The sequence below is a fragment of the Cupressus sempervirens genome, chromosome 4, assembly GCF_028749045.1.
Source record: "Cupressus sempervirens isolate cs-2001-9-10 chromosome 4, ASM2874904v1, whole genome shotgun sequence".
NCBI lineage: Eukaryota > Viridiplantae > Streptophyta > Pinopsida > Cupressales > Cupressaceae > Cupressus > Cupressus sempervirens.
Genome location: NC_143121.1, coordinates 181,809,083 through 181,824,079, shown reverse-complemented (window position 1 = coordinate 181,824,079; position 14,997 = coordinate 181,809,083). Strand labels below are relative to the sequence as shown.

The 14,997-nt window shown below is 30.4% G+C and overlaps 1 pseudogene across 1 annotated transcript; it reads right to left on the bottom strand.

The window, feature by feature from the left end:
* Positions 1–9,454: 9,454 nt before the first annotated feature.
* On the bottom strand, positions 9,455–10,768 carry LOC149560574 (peroxidase 5-like; annotated as a pseudogene). Its single transcript, XR_016363356.1, has 4 exons — positions 10,727–10,768; positions 10,435–10,626; positions 10,153–10,318; positions 9,455–10,032 (listed from the first exon to the last, which is right to left on the bottom strand). The product of XR_016363356.1 is annotated as a peroxidase 5-like (transcript).
* Positions 10,769–14,997: the final 4,229 nt, after the last annotated feature.

Genomic DNA, 14,997 nt, shown 5'->3' with positions numbered 1-14,997 from the left:
TTGAATCCCTAATTTCAAGCACATTTATCATAGTTTCATTATATTTTAACTTTTTTAGGTGAGAAGTCTTGTTTTTAAAAAAATTATGAAAAAAAATATTAAATATTTTTATTATTTTTTATGTTATTATTATTTTTTATATTTTCATGAATTATTTGAAAAAATAAAAATTAAAGATTAAACATTTAAACTAAATAAAATAGAAATTTACCTAATTACACACTATAAAAAATGTTACATAGAGAAATTTATTCTCATAATATAAAACTAATATATTGTTTCTTAGTTAAAAAATTTCATTAGAACTTTCATGCCTATTCATATATTTCTAACTCAAAATTTGCATACTTGAATAAAGTTTCTTTTTCTTTTTCTTTTTCTTTTGTAGAGTACATAAATTAAGGTCTTACCCTCCCTAATTTAAAATTTGATTTAATTTAATAGTACAATTCTCTATCAGTATTGAACTTGTATAACTAGAGGCCAGTAATTAGCCATTGTGTAGCACTTGTTTTATTTTCTTTTATATCACATATATGCATATACATTTAAAGCATAATACATTTTTATTATTAATATTAATACTTAAAAACTTAAATGGTTTCACATAACTTTATTAATATTTCAAAAAAAAAAAATCAAATGCTTGAAATAAATAATAATCAAATGCTTGTAAATTTTTATTAAATTTTAAAATCAAATTAACAAATATTTATTGATTGATTATTGTCTTTTATAAAATGTAATATCTAGTCATATATAATTTGAATATCATTTACTAATAGATTTACTTCACTATATAATAATAACTGTACATCTAATATATTTAAAAATAAAATAATATAATAATTAAATATTACAATTAAAATGGAAAATATTTATTCACCAATTAAGATTTTTATTATAAAATATAATATATAAGATTCATTCAATAACATAATTACTTAAAGAATATGCTTTTTAACTAGGACATGTAAGCACCCCAAAAAAAATTAAGTATATTCATAGATCATAATCAAAGGCTTTTAACTAAGGTAATTAAAAAGTAAAATTATATTATTTGTTGCTCTCAATAATCCATCAACGCTCCTTAAAAAATAAAGCACATGATTTTTCTCAAAACCTTTGACAATATAATTAATACTTCTAAAATGCCTATATCAATTGACTTTATAATTCCTAATGGTAACATATCAAAATATATGTGGTTTTCACATATATATGAATATTAATAGTACTTGTGGTAGGCTAAGTACTCTTTGATAGTCTTCAATTTTCATACCTTAACTAGTGATTCAAAATTTTCAATTCTATGTTTATAATTAATCATTTCTGAATTCCATTCTCAAATTAATACATTATGCATAGTATAGATGCAAGTAAATAATGCGTATACTAAGAAAAATAGCATTTAAAATGGAAATATAATATAAACTATTTGATAGAAAAACCATGTAAATTCATCCAAGGTATCAACTTAGTAGAAGGCCTACCTGACTTATAGCACAAATATCCTAGGTAGGGTAAAGAAGTAACCAACATTTCAACTATTTATCATTAATGTAAAGCTCAATATAGATAATAGAATTGATAAATTTGATCCAAAAGATTAAATATGGAAACTTATCAAAAAATTGTTACTGCATGCATTGCCACAAAACATGGAGAAGATGGAAACAATTTTTTGTACCTACATCCATTTTACTTTCTTGCAAGGCATTCACATTGAAGGGTGTATGGACTAATTTTATCTGATTTATGTTGGATCCACTAACCCTAGTTTTCATAATTTCCTATTGTCGATAAAGTTTACTGTGTAATATTATAAATCACTTCTCCCATGTCTATCTAACTTCTTCAATTCTGATATCCATACGACTTCTCCAATATGCATCTAATAATTTTTACGCATGAGACAACTTGTTGTGTGCCACAATAAAGAGTCCTATTGACTAAATTAATACCAAATCTTAAAAAATTAAATGGTTTGACATATCTTTACTAATATTTAAAAAACATATTAATCAAATACTTCTAAATTATGATTAAATTTTAAAATTAAAATAGAAAATATTTATTTATTGATTACTTGAATTGATCTCTTTTATAAAATGTAATATAAAATCACATATAATTTTAATATAATTTACTAATAGATTTACTTTATTATATAATAATAATTATATTTCTAATATATTTAAAAATGAGAAATGACATAATAATTAAACATTCTTATGAAAATAAAAATATATATCACTAATTAAGACTTTTAATATAATATATAATATATAAGATTCATCTAATAACATAATTACTAAAATAATATGCTTTTTAACTAGAGAAAGTTAGCACCCAAAAAGAATGAAGTATATTCATGGATCATAATCAAAGGCTTTTAACTAAGGTAATTAAAAAGAAAAGAAAAACATATTAAAAATTATTAGCCATTTCCTAAACAAATAAATGACATTGTTTTGCCCTTAATAATCCATCAACATTTCTTAAAAATAAAGCACATAATTTTTGTTAAAACCTTTGACCATAACACCAGTACTTCTTAAATGCATATATTAGCAAATACACAATTCCTAATGGCAACATTTCAAAATTTATGAGGTTGTAGGAAAAGATAATAGAAGCACCATTAATGCAACTAAATTTTTTAACTTCCAAACTTTTGGAAATATGAACCAACATATGTAATGGTGGTCAACCATTACAAAAGACAATAATTTTGAAGGCTTCAGAAAAGCTCACATGGAAATAGCTCAACTCACACATAAACAATTGACCCGTGATGAATACATATATGTATACTAGTTTTAATCATTATACATAACAATATTGTTAGAAACATTTTTTAGGTGGCTATTAGGAGCATCAAATTTGTGGTAACATCAGTCTTGATTGCAAAAGATACCAGTTAATCCTATTAACTTTAATTTTTTTTAAAAAATTGTAAGAGGTCAAAACCAAGATTAAATATTATTTATTATGTATCCTAATTTATTACTATTATTTATTAAGCTTGAGTAGACTCAAATTGAAGACCTCCTAGATAAGAGGCTCACAATTTACCATTGTGTCATCAGTTTTTGCCTCTGTTAAGCACTTTGATTATTTATGGATAACAATACTATTAGATTTTTACAACTTATATTCTAAATTTCCTTAATGTTTATGACTATTACCTATCCAATTTTTATTGAATTATTATTATTATTTTATTAAAAAATATTAAAAGAGGTCAAAATTTGGGTGATTGGTGTAAGAATTTAGTATAGCTCTAATACCATGTAAGAATTTACCTAAGGCAAGAATGAAATTCCAAGGTCTAGAAGCTCAAGAGATAGCACAAGAGAGACAGGATATGATCAAATAAGAATGGATTAATTAGATAATTGGATGAATACATCATAGAAGTGCCTTGTGTATGAAGGAAATCAAGATGACTAGGAGTCATGCAAAGAGATAAGCATAACAACTAATCACATGTCCACCACGATTGGAATATCCTCCATTGTGCATGAATATACATGCAATAATGTGAGAATAAGAATACAAAGGTGTATCCCATAAAGAGATGTAGTAGACAATATGTGCTCAATTGGAGTGCAAACTACTCTGTTGTCTACATGACAAATCATATGAATATGCAAACTCCTAGGTGTCTACATGTCAACTAATACGAATATGCATTATCATAAGTAAACTTTAAGTAAAGTGTAAATAGTAAATACTTATTTACACCAACACCCACCCTTAAGTGCAACTTAGGAGAATGTACTTAAGCTCACAAAAGTTATATAATAATGCAAGATGGGTTTTGGCTACTAGGCCATGTTAGGTGCCCATGTACAATATGCAATTGCAAAAGATATGCAATGCAATTTCTCATAAAGAGGAGAAAGAGGGAAAAATAAATGGGAAAACCACCCATCCATAAAGAGAGATAAGTACAATAAAATAAAGTGAGAGAGAAGATCTCATGTAAGGAAAAGATCCCTCCCATAATAGAGAAGAAGTGGAAAAGGGACCAAGTAGCTCCCCTCCCTCCCCCTCTCAATGTATAACGTACACCAATGGTATATTTTCCAGGCTCAATGTAAAAACTTCTCCATGAGTGTAGAACCACATTTCTCCACTTAGGAAGAAATAGAATGAAAAGTGTATCAACGAAGCCTGCCCCGTGTGTAGGAAGAAACCTCAAAATGTATGGAATCTCTAAAACCTTTTCGAGTGTCCCCATGTCAATACTAAAAGGTGCCTCCTCCAAATCACGTGTATTATGCCAATCTGCTAAAAAAGACAAATCATGATCAATTGAGGATGAATGTAGAACATGTATCAAAGATTCAAATATCTTCTCTGAAGAGAAAATGACCTCCTCCAACTGTTGTATCAGAGGATCTACTATCATGTCAACCTCAAAAGACTGATCTAATAGAGAATGAAGATGAGAGTTATAGTGTTCCCTTAAAACAACTAAAGGAGGATCATCTTCACCATAGAAAAGATGAATCTAATCAATAGTTTCTCCCAAATTTGCAATGTACGACTCCACAAACAAATTGGAAATTTCAGTCAAGTAGTCATCCCATCGAACTGAGTCTTGAAGACAATGAACACCTTGTTGCACTAAATCATTTGAATCCATAGCTATGTGAATAAAAGAATCACTAGGAACAATAGTAAATGTCATCACAATAGGAGTATAAGTAATGGATAGCTTAGGAACCTTATCACATGTGAGAACACCCAAGTTCAAGTAGCCAAAATCCTCAAAGTATGAGTCAACACTAGAAGTGTGATCAAAATTTGTTGAAAAATCACTATCATCATTATTATGACCAATGTTTGAGAAGTAGTATAGCCAAGATGCATGATCAACCACCCTTGTAGCAATGATCTATCTCATCTCCAAGTCTCTACTAAAAATTGAATCAGATGTGAATTCCACAATCCTTTTATCTCTATGAGTGAGTTGATAGATGGAAAGAAGATTATGACTTAGGTGAAGTACACACAACACATCTTTGAAGTATCCCTCCCCTCTATTAATAGTGCATTTCCCAAAAAAAATCATGTAAGTATGATTGCCCATCAAAATAGCTAGAGTATGACAAGGATCAAATGATGAAAACATAAACTATGGAAAAATAATGAGAAGCCCCTAAATCTAGAAGCTATCTCCCTAAATCTTTACTTGAAGTAGCTACTAATGCTTGACCTTTTCCCATGTGATCCTTTCCTTTATCAAAATTTGACTGTGAAGAATAGGGAGAAGTAGTCATTCTTGAAGGTAGACTAATTTGATTCTTCTTTAGAAGATTCTTGAGTTCATCTATCTCCTTCTTATAAGAATTATGTTCTTCATGTCCATTCTTCTTACAATATACAAAAGTGAGAAACTCCTTCTTGGATGATTTTCCTTTATTGTTGGAGTTGTCTTGTGGTGAGGAGGTTGAGTTTTCTTGCTCTTGTTGTGAATTTTGTTGCCATGATTTATGCTTCTTGCTAGACCCTTTTCCTTCATTCTATTTACTAGCCACCAATGCTTTGGACTTTGAAGACTTGAGAATCCCCATTCTCATTGAGTTTTATTGTTCTACCATCAACATCTCTATGAAGGAATCAAATGAAGGCATGGTGTAGGAAGAACCTAAAGTCAACTTATGAGTGTTGAAGCTCGAAAAAAATGATGCATACTTTGGAGGAAGTTTTCTCATCAAATTATAGATCAATTTTCATCCTCTATGGTAATTCCACAATCCTTAACCATTGACCTTACCTCATATACCTTGGTGATATAGTCTTGAATTGTTTCAAACTCCTTTGGATCTAATGATATGAGATTTTCATCAAGTTCAAAATCCATAACTTTGTCTACTTTTCTATACAAGCTAGCAAACTTATCTAATGCTTCCTTTACTATTTTACAATTATTAATATGGAAGATAAGATTCTCACTTACATACTTGCTCAAAGTACCAATAGAAACCTTATTGTTATGATTCCATTCATTTAGTTTATCAGGATTAGATGGTGCAACCATGGTTCCATCAACATAATCAATTAAACCTTTTTCCATCATTTTAATCTATGATTTAATTTTCCATGTAGCATAATTATGTGGAGTTAAAAGTGGAAACCTTGGACAACCCATGATACAAAATAAATGTACACAAGAGAAAGAGAAGTGTGGACAATAAAGACAACCCCTAAATCACTCAATGAAAGAATCCCCCCAAAATGGATTATTTTAGCACTTTATACTTAGTGCACATATAATCGACCACTTGTCAAAATAGATCAAAGTGGACCTATGATTTGGATGGTTACAAAAGCATATATGAAGCTATATATGACTCAACAAGGTAAGACACAAGACCTCTCAAGGATCTAGTTAATTACAAGTGTTAAAATAGGTCAAAAATGACCAAATGCTACAAGTGCTTTGTCCACTCAAAATTACTCCAAACTAATACTAGTTTCGGAAGGCAAATAAAAAATTACACTTCAAAAAAAATAACACTTGAATATGTGTCTATAGAAGCCTAAATGAAGCCTTTGAATTTGCAAAAAATGGGATTTAAGATTTTTAGAATAATTCAAGAACAAAGATTACAAACAACCGGTAACAATGTGTAGATCATAGAATTCTACCCCAAAATGAAAAAAAAAATGCTAAAAAAAAGAGTTCGTATGAGGGAGATATCACTGTTTGAAAATCAGCTCTATAATTATTTTTCTTGAATTGCCGTTGTCACACCTCCGAATAAAATGATTTTAGATTTCTCCTCAAATGTTACATTTTGATGAAACGAAAGTTGATTTAGGTGTTTTTTGACCTTCTAAATGATATACCAACATTTGATTTGCATAAACAAGCTCTTGTCTTGACCTACAAAAAAAATCTCTCCAATGGCTATGGATCAAAACTCCTATGGCTCTACTACCATGTAAGAATTTGGTATAGCTATAATATGATGTAAGAATTTGGCTAAGGCAAGAATGAAATGCCAAGATCTAGAAGCTCAAGAGATAGTACAAGAGAGATAGAGGGTAGTTATAGAAACATGCATGACTTTGTTCCAAAAATTAGCCAAGGTCATGAAATAAGACTCCAACATGATCATTTTGTCATTGTGCTTCTCTAGCTTAACCAATAGCTTCTTCAACTCTGCTTCCTCTAGCAAGAAAGAAGTCCTTTCTAGACTAGGGGGTGGGGATTTTAGACATGGGTGATTACCATGATGTTATTAAGGTAATATTAATCTATTTTAAGATTTAATGTGATCATTAATGATTTTCCTTAAACAAGACAATCTAATAATTTGGTCTTATCTAGATAAAGAATACTATTATTTCCAATCAAAAGATATAAATAACTCATAACTCCTAGGACAATAAGGTGGGAGGAGAGCTGTAAGTCATCATAATATGACAATCACTAACTAGCATTTATATATGTAAAACATATCTTGTAAATTTGGTGTATAAATATAAATTAGTCATATCAACTGATAATGCTCCCATTATACAAGGATGAAAAATTATTTTAATTTATTGAAGATTAGATTGAATAAGTCTTGGGCTACACTATGGGTTTTCTCACCTCATTCTTTTCCCCTAGTGCATGTAGTTTAATGGGGTGTAATTTGATTAAATTATATTATAATAAAAGTGGCAAGGCTTAGGCTATTTAGTGATCAAACAAATATTGTATAACTAGTTTATGTGTTTTCATGTACTTATAAAAATTCTTGAGACATTCAATTCTATTATTGAATCTTTCCTAAAGAGCTTTAGGGATTGTTCTCTTGTAGGCTTCCCTCTTCATGATATTCATTAGTAATAGTTTTATTTTTCAGTACCATGTCCTAAAATCTTGTAATCAATTATTTGTTATGATGTTAGTAATATATGCTTATATTCAACTAATGTGATTGACAACTCTTTGATTCATTTTTATTTCATTCACAATGTGCAGAGTTCTAATGCATTATTACTAGAGTCACACAATTTGAATAGTTATATAATAAATTACACATTATAATATATTTATAGTTTTGTAATCTAATTACACACACACACACACACACACACACACACACACACACACAATTTTTCAATGAGCCAAGGAAATGTGATATATGTGTTACTAATAATATAACTTTTAATAATGATGCATATACACATTTACACACACACACACACACACAAATTTTTTCAATGAACCAAGGACATGTGATAAATGTGTTACTAATAATATAACTTTTAATAATGATCCATATACACATTTTTAACTATGAACCTTCTAGTGATGAGTATCCTCATTATTTAAAATAATGATCCAAAGACAATGCTATAATTGGATCTTCATAGAGATATCTCATTGGCCAAATAGTTTCCCAAAGAAGGATATTTGGTAGCTTGACAATAAATTTATCATTTCAAATTCTAAATCATTGAGCATTGAGATGCCTTTAAATAGTAGAGTTGTCTATTTGAATGGACTAGTTTTTTATAATCTTTTCATATAATTTGAATAAATAGGATACAAGCTTTAAAATAGGAGCCAACCATAGAGAGTTATTCTTCCATTGTCACATCCTTTGAAAAGTTAGTTTTGTCTTCCCTCTAAAGCTTCCATCATAGTCATTTGTCCATGATAGTCTTAGATTTCATACGGCTATTAAAAAATGTTGAGCCCTTGAGAATCATATGACTACTCATGAACTCTCTATGTGGAATATACTTGACAATTAGGATGTGTTGCCAATTTTTCCCGTTATTTCAATGTCTTTCAATAAATGAATGATAAGAGTTAATCTTATAGATTATTTTAAAATGGGATTTTTCACCATTTTTTTGCCCTATTTGGACATCTCAAAACCAATTAGAACATCTATCCTATCCCTTAAGAATTGTTTCTAAATGGGTTTAGGTCCTCTCATGATTAAATAATTTGAACTTCTTCAACCAAATTTTATCAAGAAGGTTATTTGAGAAGTCCTATATTTTTCAATCTTTGAGTCCCATTCCTTTGTATTTGGTACACATGGCTGTAGTCAATTAGAAACAACTTTCTTTTGTCTTTAGTTTCTATCTATAAGAATAATATACGATATATGTACATTTCAAATTTTTATGTCTTTCTTTCCACTAACATTATGATACTTACTTTAGGGCCCTCTCCCTACCTCCTTTATAAAAAACATTAACATAATTTTCTCTTCAATCTAAATAACCAAATAAAATGAAATTCATTTCTCAAAATCATGATTAATGTTGACTCTTAAATTCTCACTTCAATCTTAATCTAATTCAATAATATATATATATATATATATATATATATATATATATATAATGAGCTTCATACTAATAAACGAGCTGCAAAAAGTGAATTATACTTAAAAGTTTCTTTTTATACTCATAACCAATAACCTTTGGTAATTTGAAAAAAAAAATTTATTTTATTGTCATAAAATACAATTGTTAATGACCCCTTTTTTCAAGGACGCAACGTTAACCCCACAACCTCAACTTTTTTGAAAGGGAATAAAGAATAAAAAACGATTCGATGAAATTAAGACGAAACATCGACAAGAAGACGTGGTCACAAGACGACGCGGCAGTTCTTTCGTATTTCACCATCCGATCCTGTCAGCACATCAATCTTCCCCATCTTCACCATGGATTAACCAAATTTGTTACGCCAATTAGACGGATTCACCACGTTATTCCTTACCATATTACGAGTAGAAGGAGTTGAGAGTAAGGTTTGATCCGATGTCAGTAATCCCCGCTTTTTGGTGAGCTGAGTATAATATCTGTTGTCCAGACGAGTTGGGGTAGTCTCCTCCAAAGCTACGGTTGGATCGGGAGTATCAGCATTTGGGCAAGTCAGCTTCAGTCGCCTCGCTAGTTGAGCGTCCAGAGTGGGGTCCTGAGCACCCGTGTTGTTGAAGTTGTATAGCCGGTCACGAAATGATGAGCAATGCGATACACCAATGGAGTGAGCACCTGCACAAAAATTGAATCATATGTATCTTTTATATTAACTATGAAATTATACAAAAAAATGAATAAATGTTTTCTTCTAAGCCAGAGAGTTATCTTAAACATAATTTAAATGACACCCACCAGAAAGGGTTACCATGTCCTCCTCTGATAGACCTTTCCTCCCAAATATATCGGTCAACTGTTGGGCGTTGAAAGAGGGAGGTGGTAAATTTCGTATGATATCATCTTCTTTAGAGATCCTTCCGTCTTTTCGTCCGGCTGGGACTCGCCAATTCAGTTTACCTGCCTGCAAACATCAAGAAGCCCACAATCAGAAGAGGCTGAGAAATGTCTATACAAGTTGATCGGATTTAGTAGAGGTTTATAGGGTTATAACAGAGGCGGTGGGAGAGAGATTCTAACATTGTATGCACTATCTCGTGCAGCAAATGCGAGGATGTCAGCGCATGAAACAACTTGAGGGCACTTGGCCTCAATTTCTCGCTTTGCTTCATCTATCACCTCAAACCCTCGAAGGCCTGGAAAATTCGCAGGAGACTCTTTCTCTGCTTTGTTGTCAGGCGTGGAGTCTAACTGAATCGAGCCATCGCAACCCTGTAAACACCACCTTAACATGTAAGCTAAATCACTCCATACATTTCTAATCTTAATGTCATACAAATGAAAAGATATCTAAGAAGTGTGATATGCTTACCGTAACAAAGCAGTCGTGGAAATGCATCCTAATCAGAGGAGCTGCTAAAGTAGGGTCTTGTTTTAGGGCGTTGGAGACTGTTCTCCTTACAGTAGATTCGGCCTGTGGACATTTATGGCGGTAATAACCCACCCGCAGGCCATTTGGATTCGCATCGACTGAATACGAGTAGGACACCATCCAGAGGAACCCTAGAATCAGCAAGGACTTCGATGGATTCATTTTTTTTGCTGCGATCACTGCCTCCGGCCTATTAGCAATATGTTATGAATAAAAAATACTTGGTACTGTTGGAGTACAAACTATATCCTTTGCAGAAAAAATCTTGAAGTACTTTTAAATGGTGAGGATGTGCTTAAGATTGCTTGAATTCGGTGCTGTAATGTCTTTCTATATATATATATATCCATCATACAAACGAGGTAGTCTACTAAGAGCAAGTTGTCTAAGCCGCGGTTGACAGAGTCTGTCTATTAAAACAAAATCTGCAGGCTTTGACATTACCAACCCAACGCACAAATCCGTTTATCGCACTGGCTTCCAAATATACCTTGATGGCGATTGATTGTTGACCATGAAAGCTTCCTGAATATTTAGGACTATTATCACCCATGACAATTAAAATTATGTAAAATGGCTATAAAAGCCTGGAGACTAAGTATAATGAGCATGAAATGAAATGTATTAAATGGCACTGAATTTCTTCTCATTGCATTACGATAATCTGAAAAGGGATTAAATATAGCTCAAGGTTGACCACTTCACGAGAGTGATACGTAACTATATTTAAATTATAATCGACGATATTTTTGAACCATACCGAGCAAGAAAATGTCAAAGCTTCGCCAGCTGTAGCAACGAGGAAAAATTAGTGTTAAAATTACGAATAAAAAATGCGTTAACTATTCATGGGAAACCCATCTATCATGTCCTCACGAAACATTCAAGCACATCTGATTGACTTTACTATATTCCAATATATAAAATTTATCGATTTTATATTTTAAGGGATATATTAAAAAAAACATCTTTTCACATCTCTTCACACGTCTTTTCAGTGAAGATATATATTTTCATAACCTACCATTCTTAAAAATTACCTAATCTTATGTAATTGTTTCCATACAAGCAATAATACTTCTAGAAAATTCTAAAAACTAGCACTTTTACTGGTGTAAGGATTAAGCTAATAGTTTTATATATTTTACATAATATTATTGAATCCTTAATATCAATGGTTTGGTCAAAAAAAATTCTTTAAATATAAATATGTATTAACATATGTATTTCAAGCTCACCTCACCACAAGAACCAATAGATTTTGTATGAATTAACCAGACTATTACAACTAATGTAGGGCAATGAAGGTAATGTTGATTACCTCTTTCCAAATAGCCGCTAGGAAACTATGGTTGTCTCCTATGCAACCCAAAATCTATTACACATTTTGAATTCCTTGCATTAATGGATTGTTAATGAACTATAATATACCAGTTTGAATTCATTTTTAAATTTTTAAAAAATATAAATATTAGATTTTCCATAAAATAGACAACAATTTTATAACTTTATATTTGTCTATATTATCTCTATGTTTTTATTGGTTGGTTGAATTGGGCTCTATATTAGAGACATTTTCATTCAAAAAGCTTGTATAATCTAGCACAATCACATTATGTCTTCTAGGCACATTAAATATCCTTAGGATCACATATTATTATATAAGTGTTAATTTACATGTTAAGAGTTTCAAACATACTCTAATACAAAAGTGAAAGCGAGTGAGAAAAGTATACTATAATACTTTTATGCAAATAAAATGGTCAATTAATTTGTAAGATACATTGTACAAGCATTGGCTAGGATATTATCATATTTTAAATGAATAACTATGTGTCAATCTTTGTTTATATAGAAACTAATGCTTTAATTTTCCTATGTTAATTAGTCTTGGCCATAAAATTATTCGATTTCTATAATTTAGAGTCAACTGTTATTTTTTTTTTAAAATTAAATTTTAATCATTAATATCTTTATTTTCATCATCTGATTCCAATTTTGGTGAAGTTTTTATTTTTTTTCAAATAAAAAATACTTGTAATAAAATCTAGAAAGCTTCTCGAAAGCTCTATCTAACTTTAGAATCTATGATGAGGGCACAATGTTATGATTAGTGTGATATATACAAAAATTATATGAAAATATATCAAACATCATAAAGTAATAAATAACACATAAGAGAAGATAGAACATAAATATTTAACATGGTTTACCAATCCCTATTCTATGCCACTAAATAACAAGCCCAACTTCTTCTCGTTACCTAATGATTACTACCTAATTATAATTTGTAATCCCTTACATCTCAATACTACTGCAAGAAGCTACTATCACATCAAATAATAAAATTACTAACACTAAGACATTTTATAGAACCTTTTTTTAGGTTACAAAATTAGAGCTAGAAAATTACAACATATTGGCCCTTGGAAAAATAGCCTTGAACCTAGCAAGGTTGCATAAAATGTGTATAGTACTTACCTAACTAGTCACCACAAGCTAACAATCTCTCACCTTGTGACTAATCAAGCTACACTTGAGCAATTATCTATCACTTGGAGATGGATCATTTAGCCATATCACTACCTTGTTAGTCTCCCACACAATTGAACCGCCCTAGACTATGTTGTTCATTTATTCTATTAAGTTGACAAGATGAACTAAAGCTAAAGATGAGTTAAAATTCTTCCTTCTTCCTACCTTTGTAAAAATATCATCTAGATTAATATTTATATGTATCTTGTCAAATCTAATTGTCTAGACCATACAAAACTAGCTAAATAGATTGATACCACAACTTTATCTATTTTTTCTTTGAATAGAGAGTAGAATTCTTGGTAAGATGAATGTCACTTTGCTTATTTGTATATATATAATTATCCTTATGTTGGTATCCCAATTTTTTCATGAGGAATTGAAGCCATATTATCTCCTTTGTTGTAGAAGCAACATACTCTACCACTATATTGGATAGAGTGTTCAACTTCTGTAATTGAGAAAACAAACTCATTATTCTCACACAAATAGTAAATATATATCCTCTAGTATAGTTCTTAGCATTGAGAATCTGTGCCAAATCTTAGCCAACTTAGCCTTATAAATCAGTAGTAGAGCCACTAAAATGTAAACATTTACTCAACATCCCTCTTAAATATCTAAGATTCTATTTGACTACATTCTAAAGCTAGGATGAATCATATACTTGTGAATGCCTCCTAGTGCGTGTCCAACATCTCACCTTGTACATACCATCACATACATTATAGTATGTACAAATGAAGCATAACATACCTTGGACATTTCATCTTCATCTTCATGTGTCTATTGATAGATCTCCTAAATTGATTCCAACTAACCATGCAAAGGTGTGCTGATATGTTTTGATTTCTCCATAGAACAATATTTTAACACTTTCTCAATATAATCAACCCAAGAATACATTTAATTTCCTATTTTTCCCATTTCTACAAATTGTAATACAAAGGATTCATTACAGTCCCTAAATCATTCACAAAAAAAGAATGTGCTAATTGTTGTTTCAATTCCTTAACATGATCCATGTTAGGCCTAGCTACAAGCATGCCATCAACATATAAACACAAAATAATGTAGTTTCCATAATCCAACCTCTTAAAATAAACATAATGTACTACATGACACTGATTATAACCATGCTCATTCATAAAATTGTCAAAATTAATATACCATTTCTAAGCTACTTGTTTCAAGCCACATAAATTTTTCTTCAATATGTATGCTAAATTCTCATTAAATTGTTTCTTACCTCCTTCCTCTTGTTTCAATATGTATACCCATTTATTCTATAAGGATCATTTACTTGTAGACAACTTACATAGGTCCCAAGTCTATCTTTTTAGCAACAAGTCCATTTGTTTTGTCATGGCAGACTCATTCCTTGAGCTTTTCTTTCACCTACACATATTCATCATAACATTCTTTCTCACCAACATGTTTTCATAAAAATAATACGAAGAGGGAGAAAACCTTTGTGGACGTTTACATAGTCTTTTTGACTCTCTAACATCTACTTGGGTTTTTGGTATTTGTTCTTTATTTTTTTATGAAGCATGAGAAACTATTGGAACATCATATTTTTTAGTATCATATAGTACTACATAATCATTTTTGCTTCTCATTATGCTACAAGATATCTCTATACAACATATGCTTCATCTAGAATATGACAACCC